General features: G+C 48.8%; 5 non-coding genes across 5 annotated transcripts; 4 read left to right on the forward strand and 1 right to left on the reverse strand.

Annotated features, from left to right (window-relative positions):
• The first annotated feature begins 1,138 nt into the window (after positions 1–1,138).
• On the forward strand, positions 1,139–1,210 carry Trnar-ucu (transfer RNA arginine (anticodon UCU)). The gene has a single exon. It is a non-coding gene; the product is annotated as a tRNA-Arg (tRNA).
• Positions 1,211–2,579: 1,369 nt separating this feature from the next.
• On the forward strand, positions 2,580–2,651 carry Trnar-ucu (transfer RNA arginine (anticodon UCU)). The gene has a single exon. It is a non-coding gene; the product is annotated as a tRNA-Arg (tRNA).
• A 1,369-nt stretch (positions 2,652–4,020) lies between these two features.
• Positions 4,021–4,092, forward strand: Trnar-ucu (transfer RNA arginine (anticodon UCU)). Its single transcript has one exon. It is a non-coding gene; the product is annotated as a tRNA-Arg (tRNA).
• A 1,843-nt stretch (positions 4,093–5,935) lies between these two features.
• On the forward strand, positions 5,936–6,007 carry Trnak-uuu (transfer RNA lysine (anticodon UUU)). The gene has a single exon. It is a non-coding gene; the product is annotated as a tRNA-Lys (tRNA).
• Positions 6,008–13,081: 7,074 nt separating this feature from the next.
• Positions 13,082–13,154, reverse strand: Trnat-ggu (transfer RNA threonine (anticodon GGU)). The gene has a single exon. It is a non-coding gene; the product is annotated as a tRNA-Thr (tRNA).
• Between the last annotated feature and the right edge of the window lie 299 nt (positions 13,155–13,453).

The following is a 13,453-nucleotide window of genomic DNA, read 5'->3' on the forward strand; positions in this document are numbered from 1 at the left end:
ATCTCGAATTCCTTACCAATGACAGGCTGCAGACGTTCTAGTCACGCCCCGGGGGTTGAAAAGAAGGTCCCCCTGTCCCCGGGTAGTCTGAGTGGCGCTGGCTACCACCCTGAAGCGTCAGATACACTTCTAGTAAATATAAATAGCCCAGAAAGTGAAGGAGAACGCAGTCGCCCAGATAGCTGAATTGGTAAGGCATTCGAGATCTAATCGAAAGGCGTGGGTTCGGTCCCCACTCTGGGCGCGTGTTTTTCTTTCTTTCTTTCTTCCGTAAATTAAAAAAAAACATTAACTTCATTACCCGAAGTAAAAAAAGAACCTAACCACACCCCTATGCCTTCTTTGGCGTTGTAGACTGCCGACCTATCTTTCTGTCTTTCCCCAACGAGCCCCTCATTTCCTTACTATATTATTCTGCGAAAGCCTAGCGAGGGTCTCGGTTCTGGCAGCCTTGATGCACAGGTAGCATAAGAGGGCTTCCCGCCAGTTACCCGCTCATGACAGGCTCTAGACGTTCTAGTCACGCCCCTGAGGTTTAAAAGAAGGTCCCCTTCTCCCCGTGTAGTCTGAGTGGCTCTGGCTGCAACCCTGAAGCGTCAGATACACTTCTAGTCCATATAAATAGCCCAGAAAGTGAAGGAGAACACAGTCGCCCAGATAGCCGAATTGGTAAGGCATTCTAGATCTAATCGAAAGGCATGGGTTCGGTCCCCACTCTGGGCGCGTGTTTTTCTTTCTTTCTTTCTTTCTCTTTTCCGTATATTAAAAAAAAAACATTAACTTCATTAACCGTAGTAAAAAAAAGAACCAAACCACACCCCTCTGCCTCCTTTGGCGTTGTAGACTGCCGACCTATCTTTCTGTATTTCCCCAACGAGCACCTCATTTCCTTACTATATTATTCGGCGAAAGCCTAGCGAGGGTCTCGTTCTGGCAGCCTTGATGCCTAGGTACCATAAGAGGGCTTTTCGCCAGTTACCCGCTCATGACAGGCTGTAGACGTTCTAGTCACGCCCCGGGTGTTGAAAAAAAAGGTCCCCTTCTCCCCGTGTAGTCTGAGTGGCGCTGGCTACCACCCTGAAGCGTCATATACTCTTCTACTTAAAAAATAGCCCAGAAAGTGAAGGAGAACACCGTCGCCCAGATAGCCGAATTGGTAAGGCATTCGAGATCTAATCGAAAGGCCTGGGTTCGATCCCCACTCTGGGCGCGTGTTTTTCTTTCTTTCTTTATTCCGTATAATAAAAAAACATTAACTTCATTACCCGTAGTAAAAAAAAGAACCTAACCACACCCCTATGCCTCCTCTGGCATTGTAGACTGCCGACCTATCTTTCTGTATTTCCCCAACGAGCCCCTCATTTCCTTACTAAAATATTCTGCGAAAGCCTAGTGAGGGTCTCTGTTCTGGCAGCCTTGATGCCTAGGTAGCATAAGAGGGCTTCCCGCCAGTTACCCGCTCATGACAGGCTGTAGACGTTCTAGTCACGCCCTGGTGGTTCAAAACAAGGTCCCCTTCTCCCCGTGTAGTCTGAGTGGCGTTGGCTATTACCCTGAATCGTCAGATACACTTCTAGTAAATATAAATAGCCCAGAAAGTGAAGGAGAACACAGTCGCCCAGATAGCCGAATTGGTAAGGCATTCGAGATCTAATCGAAAGGCGTGGGTTCGGATCCCACTCTGGGCGCGTGTTTTTCTTTGTTTCTTTCTTTCTTCCGTATATTAAAAAAACATTAACTTCATTAACTGTAGTAAAAAAAGAACCTAACCACACCCCTATGCTTCCTTTGGCGTTCTAGACTGCAAACCTATCTTTCTGTATTTCCCGAACGAGCCCCTGATTTTCTTACTATATTATTCTGCGAAAGCCTATCGAGGGTCTCGTATCTGGCAGCCTTGATGCCTAAGTAGCATAAGAGGGCTTCCCGCCAGTTACCCGCTCATGACAGGCTGTAGACGTTCTAGTCACGCCCCGGGGGTTGAAAAGAAGGTGCCCTTCTCCCCGTGTAGTCTGAGTGGCGCTGGCTACCACCCTGAAGCGTCAGATACACTTCTAGTAAAGATAAATAGCCGAGAAAGTGAAGGAGAACACAGTCGTCCAGATAGCCGAATCGGTAATGCATTCGAGATCTAATCGAAAGGAGTGGGTTCGGTCCCCCCTCTGGGCGCGTGTTTTTCTTTGTTTCTTTCTTTCTTCCGTATATTAAAAAAACATTAACTTCATTAACCGTAGTAAAAAAAAAAGAACCAAACCACACCCCTCTGCCTCCTTTGGCGTTGTAGACTGCCGACCTATCTTTCTGTATTTCCCCAACGAGCCCCTCATTTCCTTACTATATTATTCGGCGAAAGCCTAGCGAGGGTCTCGTTCTGGCAGCCTTGATGCCTAGGTACCATAAGAGGGCTTTTCGCCAGTTACCCGCTCATGACAGGCTGTAGACGTTCTAGTCACGCCCCGGGTGTTGAAAAAAAAGGTCCCCTTCTCCCCGTGTAGTCTGAGTGGCGCTGGCTACCAACCTGAAGCGTCATATACACTTCTACTAAAAAAATAGCCCAGAAAGTGAAGGAGAACACCGTCGCCCAGATAGCCGAATTGGTAAGGCATTCGAGATCTAATCGAAAGGCCTGGGTTCGATCCCCACTCTGGGCGCGTGTTTTTCTTTCTTTCTTTATTCCGTATAATAAAAAAACATTAACTTCATTACCCGTAGTAAAAAAAAGAACCTAACCACACCCCTATGCCTCCTCTGGCATTGTAGACTGCCGACCTATCTTTCTGTATTTCCCCAACGAGCCCCTTATTTCCTTACTATAATATTCTGCGAAAGCCTAGTGAGGGTCTCTGTTCTGGCAGCCTTGATGCCTAGGTAGCATAAGAGGGCTTCCCGCCAGTTACCCGCTCATGACAGGCTGTAGACGTTCTAGTCACGCCCTGGTGGTTCAAAACAAGGTCCCCTTCTCCCCGTGTAGTCTGAGTGGCGTTGGCTATTACCCTGAATCGTCAGATACACTTCTAGTAAATATAAATAGCCCAGAAAGTGAAGGAGAACACAGTCGCCCAGATAGCCGAATTGGTAAGGCATTCGAGATCTAATCGAAAGGCGTGGGTTCGGATCCCACTCTGGGCGCGTGTTTTTCTTTGTTTCTTTCTTTCTTCCGTATATTAAAAAAACATTAACTTCATTAACTGTAGTAAAAAAAGAACCTAACCACACCCCTATGCTTCCTTTGGCGTTCTAGACTGCAAACCTATCTTTCTGTATTTCCCGAACGAGCCCCTGATTTTCTTACTATATTATTCTGCGAAAGCCTATCGAGGGTCTCGTATCTGGCAGCCTTGATGCCTAAGTAGCATAAGAGGGCTTCCCGCCAGTTACCCGCTCATGACAGGCTGTAGACGTTCTAGTCACGCCCCGGGGGTTGAAAAGAAGGTGCCCTTCTCCCCGTGTAGTCTGAGTGGCGCTGGCTACCACCCTGAAGCGTCAGATACACTTCTAGTAAAGATAAATAGCCGAGAAAGTGAAGGAGAACACAGTCGTCCAGATAGCCGAATCGGTAATGCATTCGAGATCTAATCGAAAGGAGTGGGTTCGGTCCCCCCTCTGGGCGCGTGTTTTTCTTTGTTTCTTTCTTTCTTCCGTATATTAAAAAAACATTAACTTCATTAACCGTAGTAAAAAAAAAAGAACCAAACCACACCCCTCTGCCTCCTTTGGCGTTGTAGACTGCCGACCTATCTTTCTGTATTTCCCCAACGAGCCCCTCATTTCCTTACTATATTATTCGGCGAAAGCCTAGCGAGGGTCTCGTTCTGGCAGCCTTGATGCCTAGGTACCATAAGAGGGCTTTTCGCCAGTTACCCGCTCATGACAGGCTGTAGACGTTCTAGTCACGCCCCGGGTGTTGAAAAAAAAGGTCCCCTTCTCCCCGTGTAGTCTGAGTGGCGCTGGCTACCAACCTGAAGCGTCATATACACTTCTACTAAAAAAATAGCCCAGAAAGTGAAGGAGAACACCGTCGCCCAGATAGCCGAATTGGTAAGGCATTCGAGATCTAATCGAAAGGCCTGGGTTCGATCCCCACTCTGGGCGCGTGTTTTTCTTTCTTTCTTTATTCCGTATAATAAAAAAACATTAACTTCATTACCCGTAGTAAAAAAAAGAACCTAACCACACCCCTATGCCTCCTCTGGCATTGTAGACTGCCGACCTATCTTTCTGTATTTCCCCAACGAGCCCCTTATTTCCTTACTATAATATTCTGCGAAAGCCTAGTGAGGGTCTCTGTTCTGGCAGCCTTGATGCCTAGGTAGCATAAGAGGGCTTCCCGCCAGTTACCCGCTCATGACAGGCTGTAGACGTTCTAGTCACGCCCTGGTGGTTCAAAAGAAGGTCCCCTTCTCCCCGTGTAGTCTGAGTGGCGTTGGCTATTACCCTGAATCGTCAGATACACTTCTAGTAAATATAAATAGCCCAGAAAGTGAAGGAGAACACAGTCGCCCAGATAGCCGAATTGGTAAGGCATTCGAGATCTAATCGAAAGGCGTGGGTTCGGTTCCCACTCTGGGCGCGTGTTTTTCTTTGTTTCTTTCTTTCTTCCGTATATTAAAAAAACATTAACTTCATTAACTGTAGTAAAAAAAGAACCTAACCACACCCCTATGCTTCCTTTGGCGTTGTAGACTGCAAACCTATCTTTCTGTATTTCCCGAACGAGCCCCTGATTTTCTTACTATATTATTCTGCGAAAGCCTAGCGAGGGTCTCGTATCTGGCAGCCTTGATGCCTAGGTAGCATAAGAGGGCTTCCCGCCAGTTACCCGCTCATGACAGGCTGTAGACGTTCTAGTCACGCCCCGGGGGTTGAAAAGAAGGTGCCCTTCTCCCCGTGTAGTCTGAGTGGCGCTGGCTACCACCCTGAAGCGTCAGATACACTTCTAGTAAAGATAAATAGCCGAGAAAGTGAAGGAGAACACAGTCGTCCAGATAGCCGAATCGGTAATGCATTCGAGATCTAATCGAAAGGCGTGGGTTCGGTCCCCACTCTGGGCGCGTGTTTTTCTTTGTTTCTTTCTTTCTTCCGTATATTAAAAAAAACATTAACTTCATTCTCTGTAGTAAAAAAAAGAACCTAACCACACCCCTATGCTTCCTTTGGCGTTGTAGACTGCAAACCTATCTTTCTGTATTTCCCCAACGAGCCCCTGGTTTTCTTACTATATTATTCTGCGAAAGCCTAGCGAGGGTCTCGTATCTGGCAGCCTTGATGCCTAGGTAGCATAAGAGGGCTTCCCGCCAGTTACCCGCTCATGACAGGCTGTAGACGTTCTAGTTACGCCCTGGTGGTTGAAAAGAAGGTCCCCTTCTCCCCGTGTAGTCTGAGTGGCGTTGGCTATTACCCTGAATCCTCAGATACACTTCTAGTAAATATAAATAGCCCAGAAAGTGAAGGAGAACACAGTCGCCCAGATAGCCGAATTGGTAAGGCATTCGAGGTCTAATCGAAAGGCGCGGGTGCGGTCCCCACTCTGGGCGCGTGTTTTTCTTTCTTTCTTTCTTTCGTATATTAAAACATGCACGTCATTAACCGTAGTAAAAAAAAGAACCTAACCACACCCCTTTGCCTCCTTTGGCGTTGTAGACTGCCGACCTATCTTTCTGTATTTCCCCAACGAGCCCCTCATTTCCTTACTATATTATTCTGCGAAAGCCTAGCGAGGGTCTCGTTCTGGCAGCCTAGATGCCTAGGTACCATAAGAGGGCTTTTCGCCAGTTACCCGCTAATGACAGGCTGTAGACGTTCTAGTCACGCCCCGGTGTTGAAAAAAAAAGGTCCCCTTCTCCCCGTGTAGTCTGAGTGGCACTGGCTACCACCCTGAAGCGTCAGATACACTTCTACTAAAAAAATAGCCCAGAAAGTGAAGGAGAACACAGTCGCCCAGATAGCCGAATTGGTAAGGCATTCGAGATTTAATCGAAAGGCGTGGGTTCGATCCCCACTCTGGGCGCGTGTTTATCTTTCTTTCTTTCTTTCTTCCGTATAGTAAAAAAAACATTAACTTCATTACCCGCAGTAAAAAAAAAGAACCTAACCACACCCCTATGCCTCCTCTGGCATTGTAGACTGCCGACCTATCTTTCTGTATTTCCCTAATGAGCCCCTCATTTCCTTACTATAATATTCTGCGAAAGCCTTGCGAGGGTCTCGGTTCTGGCAGCCTTGAGGCCTAGGTAGCAAAAGAGGCCTTCCCGCCAGTTACCCGCTTATGACAGGCTGTAGACGTTGTAGTCATGCCCCGGGGGTTGAAAAGAAGGTCCCCTTCTCCCCGTGTAGTCTGAGTGGCGCTGGCTACCACCCTGAAGCGTCAGATACACTTCTAGTAAAGATAAATAGCCGAGAAAGTGAAGAAGAACACAGTCGTCCAGATAGCCGAATTGGTAAGGCATTCTAGACCTAATCGAAAAGCGTGGGTTCGGTCCCCACTCTGGGCGCGTGTTTTTCTTTGTTTCTTTCTTTCTTCCGTGTATTAAAAAAACATTACTTCATTAACTGTAGTAAAAAAAAGAACCTAACCACACCCCTTTGCCTCCTTTGGCGTTGTAGACTGCAAACCTATCTTTCTGTATTTCCCCAACGAGCCCCTGATTTCCTTACTATATTATTCTGCGAAAGCCTAGCGAGGGTCTCGTTTCTGTCAGCCTTGATGCCTAGGTAGCATAGGAGGGCTTCCCGCCAGTTACCCGCTCATGACAGGCTGTACGCGTTCTAGTCACGCCCCGGTGGTTGAAAAGAACGTCCCCTTCTCCCCGTGTAGTCTGAGTGGCGCTGGCTACCACCCTGAAGCGCCAGATACACTTCTAGTAAATATAAATAGCCCAGAAAGTGAAGGAGAACACAGTCGCCCAGATAGCCGAATTGGTAAGGCATTCGAGATCTAATCGAAAGGCGTGGGTTCGGTCCCCACTCTGGGTGCGTGTTTTTCTTTCTTTCTTTCTTCCGTATAATAAAAAAAACATTAACTTCATTACCCGTAGTAAAAAAAAAGAACCTAACCACACCCCTATGTCTCCTTTGGCATTGTAGACTGCCGACCTATATTTCTGTATTTCCCCAACGAGCCCCTCATTTCCTTACTATAATATTCTGCGAAAGCCTAGCGAGGGTCTCGGTTCTGGCAGCGTTGACGCCTAGGTTGCATAAGAGGGCTTCCCGCCAGTTACCCGCTCATGACAGGCTGTAGAAGTTCTAGTCACGCTTCGGGGGTTGAAAAGAAGGTCCCCTTCTCCCCGTGTAGTCTGAGTGGCGCTGGCTACCACCCTGAAGCGTCAGATACATTTATAGTAAATATAAATTGCCCAGAAAGTGAAGGAGAACACAGTCGCCCAGATAGCCGAATTGGTAACGCATTCGAGATCTAATCGAAAGGCGTGGGTTCGGTCCCCACTCTTGGCGCGTGTTTTTCTTTCTTTCTTTCTTCCGTATATTAAGAAAAACATGAAGTCCATTAACCGTAGTAAAAAAAAGAACCTAACCACACCCCTATGCCTCCTTTGGCGTTGTAGACTGCCGACCTATCTTTCTGTATTTCCCCAACGAGCGCCTCATTTCTTTACTATATATTTATATCTATATTGTAGCGTTGATTATGGGCGCGATTGATGTAGTTGTCACATGCTCATGCAAGGACAATTCCCCTGTGGGATATTCGGTTTGTTGCACGTTCGAAGACGAGCAGGCAGTAGCATCTCCTGGCGCTCGTGCCGATCGAGTATCGCGTCTGACATAGTTTGCGTAGCACGAAGAACATCGGCTTCTTAGCAGCTCTAACTGCTCCATAGTGGTCCAGTAAACCACGCTTCAGTTTGGTGGAGTGTGCGGTTTTGTTCGTAGCGTTATTTTACATTCGCATTGCAAGGCTCCGATACTACATCCTGGAGTTACGAAGCAGGCGGCTACAGCCCATGATGCAGCTGAACACCGACCAGGACATGGCACCATCCTCACCGCTGCCCATCATGTGTTCGGGTGCGCTTTACCAGTGAGACACCCTAATTTCGATGGAACAGATGACAGCGACGCGGAGGAGTGGCTGTCGCAGTACGAACGATTTAGCACGCACAACAGATGGGATGATCACATGAAGGTTAATGACGTTGAGTTTGATTTGCACCACCTAACCAAGAATTGGTATTACAAATGCACAGCATCCATGGCTATCTGGGCTGAATTCAAAAACAGTATTGTCGAAGTCTTCGGCCGTGCCTGCGTGCGGAAGCTTCTTGCTGATGAGCGTCTCCGAACACGAGCATAGCCTCCTGGTTCTACCTTCACAAGTTATATCGACGATTTTGTAGATATATGCAACCGTGTTGATGTAGCTATGGTGGAAACAGAGAAAATTAAGCACCTGATGAAAGGAATCGATGATGTTGCTTTCCAGATGCTGTTAGCGGAACATCTGCGAACCGTTGCTGACATCATTACCCAGCGCCGAAGCTACGAGGAAAACCGCAGGCCCAGGGCGCTTACCCGCGGCTCTTTTGTCCAGGGAGAGCCGCTGTCGAGCTTGAAAGATGCGGCGGCCGACCCATCCTTGATGCGGCAGCTTCAACAGTTTTTTCACGAAGAAGTCGGTCGGCAAGTGTCACTTCTTACACTGGAGCCTGGACCAACGATGCCACGGTCTGTTCCTGGCTCATCTCCACGAAACTGAGTGCCTCCGCAGCCTGCCGAAGTGACTCCTCCCGTTGTCTCGCCTACGCTTCCAGCGCTTGGCCACATGATCAAGGAACAGGTGACAGAGGCACTGCCACCCACTCTGTATTATGCACCTCTGACGTAAGCCGAATCCATGGGGAGACCGGGACAGCCAGCTAGGACGCCTTTTCGGGTCATGCCGCCAACCCCGCCACGTTTCTGCAGTACATAGGAATCCGCCATCGGTGAATTCGTGGCTCACGCCTGATAATAGCTCCATCTGTTTCGCCTACCGACTTTTATGCCATGTGGCCCGTTTCTGCCGCCGCCGCGTGTCCCCGATGCACGATGACGACGGAAACCACACCTTTGGCTCTCTACACGGGTCTTCGCAGCTAATGACCGACGTTCCACCCAGATCGCCGTTACCTGCCTCCAGTTACAATGATTTCACCCGTCGTGATCCCAATATCCGCCTTCCAAGCTCCCCACTTCGCCGCTCACTATTGCCTATGCGACGTTGTTCAAGCCCAAATAAACAGGTAAACTAGCCGCCGCAGTTCCGGAGGTATGAGCTGCGCGACTTTCGAACTGAAAAGGCCTACAAATGTAATCGGCGTACCTGTCGCTGTAGTCGACAAAGGCGTAGCCGTATCCCTCATTACCGCCAATATTTGCAACTCCCTTAGAAAATTTACGATGCCGTTCCGCCATTTTTGTTATGTACCGCAACTGCACAAATTGAAAAACCGTTGACAGCCTGCGCGGCACGTGTTGCTATCCAGGACGTCGTGCAGCCCGTCGAGTTCCCTGTGCTACCATACTGCTCACATGACTTCATTTTAGGTTGGGACTTTTTATCTCGATGTTGCGCCATAATCGACTGTGCGCGTGCGCAAGTAGAATTTAAATCTCCCTTGGACGAGCCTTACGACGACCTTCTGTCCGCTGCCCTTGCAAAGCTCACAGTGGCTCACAACACTGACATTCCTCCACGCTCGGCTGCTCTCGTACCGCTCTGCTGCTCTTTCATTCCCGACGCACCTGTTCTTTTTACGCCGTCGCCCTTAAATCTCCTCCAAAAATTGCTGTCCCTACCGTTCGCCCAACTAACAGTTCATGCTGGCACGAGCACCTTACTAGTCAAGAAGGAGTTCTTGGAGCCCCTTCGGCTCCTGCACGGTGAGGTCCTTGGCTGCGTCGAAGTTGTTGAGCCACAGCTTGTCACCCCCGTAGCAGACGACTTTCCGTCATGGGTTCTAGTGGCTGGATTGAGTCCTGCCCCGTCAGCACCAGACCTGTTGGCTCCAAACATTGGCGCTTCGTTCGACCGTGTCCTCAGATAAGACCAACAATTGAGGCTCCTCGCTCTGCTATATCGGTTGCGCTCTTCTTTTGACAGCGCAAAGGCACCGCTGGGCCGAACATCTGCAGTTGCTCACTCCATTGACACCGGCTGGCATCCACCACTGCGCCAACGACAGTACCGTGTGTCGCCAAAGGAGAGCAGCACAATTGACAAATAAGTGAACAATTTCGCCAAGCGGGGAGTGATTCGGCCCGCCAAACGTACCTGGGTGTCGTCAGTGGTGCTTGTAACAAAACAGGACGCGTTCCACCCGCTTTTGCGCAGATTATCGCCTTGTGAACTGCATAACGCGAATAATGTTTATCGTTTACCAGGGATCGACGATGTCCTTGACTGTTGGCAAGGGGCCAAGTTTTTTTCTTCCTTGATTTGCCGTTTTGATATTGGAAGGAACCCATGGCGGAGGCCGATCATGCGAAAACGGCATTCATCACTCCTGACGGTCCGTATAAATTTAACGTTATGCCATTTTGCCTGTGCAACCATCCTGCCATGTTCGAGAGGATGATGGACACCATTTTGCGCGGCCTGCCGTGCAAAACATTTCTCGTTTGTTTCGATGACAGAGTCGTTTTTTTTCCCTACTTCGACACTCATTTCAGGCACCTGGAGCTGGTTTTGACATGGCTTGGCAATGCCGGATTGCAACTCAACATGAAGAAATGCCACTTTGCGGCGCAAAAGTTGACCATACTAGGTTACGTTGTGTCGAAGGAGGGAATTCTTCCCGACGCTACAAAACTTCGCGCTGTCACTGAGTTCCCTTAACCGATCACCATGAAGGTTTTACGAAGCTTTATTGGACAATGTTCATATTTCTGCCGCTAAATTCGCAAATTTGCCGCCAGAATTGCCTTCTTGACAGCGCTTCTGGGCAAGAAAAGCGGTATTGGCGCTTGTTCGAGGGATTGCGATGAAGCCTTCTCCAAGTTACGGCGACTCCTTGCTTCCCCGCCTATTCTGCGACACCTTTTGACCCGACTGCGCCAACAGAAATCCACACAGATGCCAGCGGCACCGGAATCGGTGCAGTGCTTGCCCAATGAAAAGCTGGTTTTGAAGATTATGTCATCGCTTAAGCCAGTCGTACCATCAAAAAAGCTGAGTTAAATTATTCGGTCATGGAAAAAGAGTGCTTGGCCATCGTATGGGCGCTTACAAAATTGCAACCATATTTGTACGGTCGTCCTTTCGGCGTTGCGATGGAACACCACGCATTGTGTTGGTTGTCACTCAAAGACCCGTCTAGCGCCTTGGTCACTGGGCTCAGCGACTTCAAGAGCACGAAATCCGTGTGCTGTGCCACTCCGGCCGGAAGCATTCAGACGCTGACGCTCTTTCTCGCTCACCCCTACTAGCTCAAGACTCGTGCTCCTTTCCGGTTGATGCCGGCCTGTCATCCCTCAACATCACAGACATGTCATCCGAGCAGCGCAAGGACCCTTGGGTAGCTTCTCTTATTGTCTTCCTCTCTGGCATGGCCTCTGCTCTAGAGTCGTGTGGACTGCGCCGACAAGCTGGCCACTTTGCACTCCGTGACGAAATGCTCTTCAGGCGCAACTACCAATCAGGAGGTCGCAAATAGTTAGTGGCAATAACTCGCCATTTGCGCACGGGCATATGCGGATCCTTCCGCACTGACCCAAGCTGCGCTCACGCTGGTGTGTTAAAAACGTATGAACGGCTTCGACTACAATATTACTGGTGGGGAATTCACACGTTCGTCCGCATGTACATCCAGTCATGCATCATCTGGCAGCGGCACAAATCATCTCCAATTCCCGCGGCGGGCCCGCTGCAGCCATTGCCGTGCCCAGAAAGACCGTTCGATGGCATTGGGATAGACCTTTATGGTACCCTACCTTGCACAGCTTCTGGCCACCGTTGGGAGATTGTGGCAGTGGTTCACCTTACGCGCTATGCAGAAACCGCTGCTCTGGCAACTGCCATGGCACTTGACGTCACGTCCTTCCTGTTACGCCGCTTCATACTTCGCAATGGTGCTCTTCGAGAGCTGCTCAGTGACCAAGGTAGCGTCTTCCGCTCGGAAGTCATCGAAGCCCTTCTGTGGGAATGTCGAATTTTTCACCGAACTACGCCGTCTTACCACCCGCCGAAGAATCTACTCACAGAACGATTTAACTGCACTTTAGGTTATATGCTTTCGATGTACGTGGCGTCAGACAATTCTTACTGGGACGTGATACTTTCCTTTGTTACGTACCCCTACAACACGGACACGCAGACGACGACGGGATTCTGACCTTTTTCCTGCTCTACGGACGCGAGCCGGCATGCACTCTTGACACAATTTTGCCGTATCACCCAGATCAGACCGAGTTGGCACCCATTTCGGAAATAGTGAAGCATGCCGAAGAGTGCCGTCAGCTCGCCCGCTCGCTCACATCTGAACACAAGCAACACCAGAAGCATAATGCTTGACGACAGAGTCGTCAAGCAAAGTTCAGCAGTGAATTACGTCAACAAACCGTTTGCGCCCTCACCCGACCGTCGACAACGTAAACGCGAGATTGTTCACGCCAACCGGCTGAAAGAGTATAACGATCCGGTTGTCTCCTCATCACCTTGAGTCACCAGCATGGCTCCTTTTCCACTGGGGACGAATAATGTAGCGTTGATTGTGTAGCGTTATAATGTGTATGTACCGAAAAAATGTTTAATAAAATTCTTGAAATCCTTAATAAATCCTTGAAATCCTTCATTATGGGCGCGATTGATGTAATGGTCACAGGCGCTCATGCAAGGACAATTCTCCGTGGCGAATATTCAGCTTAGTGCACATTCGAAGACTAGACGTCAGAAGCATCGGTTGGCGCACGAGCCAATGAGTATCACATCGAACATAGCTTGCTTAGCACGAAGAACCTCGGCTTCTCCGCAGCTCCAACTGCTCCATAGTGGTCCGAATAAACCAGGAATCAATATATATATATATATATATATATAGTGAATCAGAAAAATTTTTTGAGTAGAAAAGAAAGTGGTGAAAAAATGCCCGCCGGGTGGGATCCGAACCCACGACCTCCAGAATACCAGTCTGGTGCGATAACCACTACGCTACCGGCGGGGCTGTTTCCCCAGCACTTTCTCGGGTATTTATGTTAAGGCATTTTTGTTTCCTGCAGCTCACAAGCTGTTGTCCGACATACTCACTAAAACATCGAGAAACGTAACGAAAGAGGCGGAATATGAGTGGGAGAATGAAATGTTCTCGTGGGTGTTGTTCAAAGGAATAATAAATTTTACAGGATTTCAGAAAATTTTGAAAATTTCACTTCCCCATTGCACCAAATAAGAAAGATGTCACCAATAAAGCTTCAATAAAAAGAGGGTGAAGCTGTGCGTTGTGTAGAATTGCAAACTCCA

Source organism: Haemaphysalis longicornis, unplaced genomic scaffold, assembly GCF_048455015.1.
Source record: "Haemaphysalis longicornis isolate Haplotype H1 unplaced genomic scaffold, Haemaphysalis longicornis Haplotype H1 scaffold_11, whole genome shotgun sequence".
Classification (NCBI taxonomy): domain Eukaryota; kingdom Metazoa; phylum Arthropoda; class Arachnida; order Ixodida; family Ixodidae; genus Haemaphysalis; species Haemaphysalis longicornis.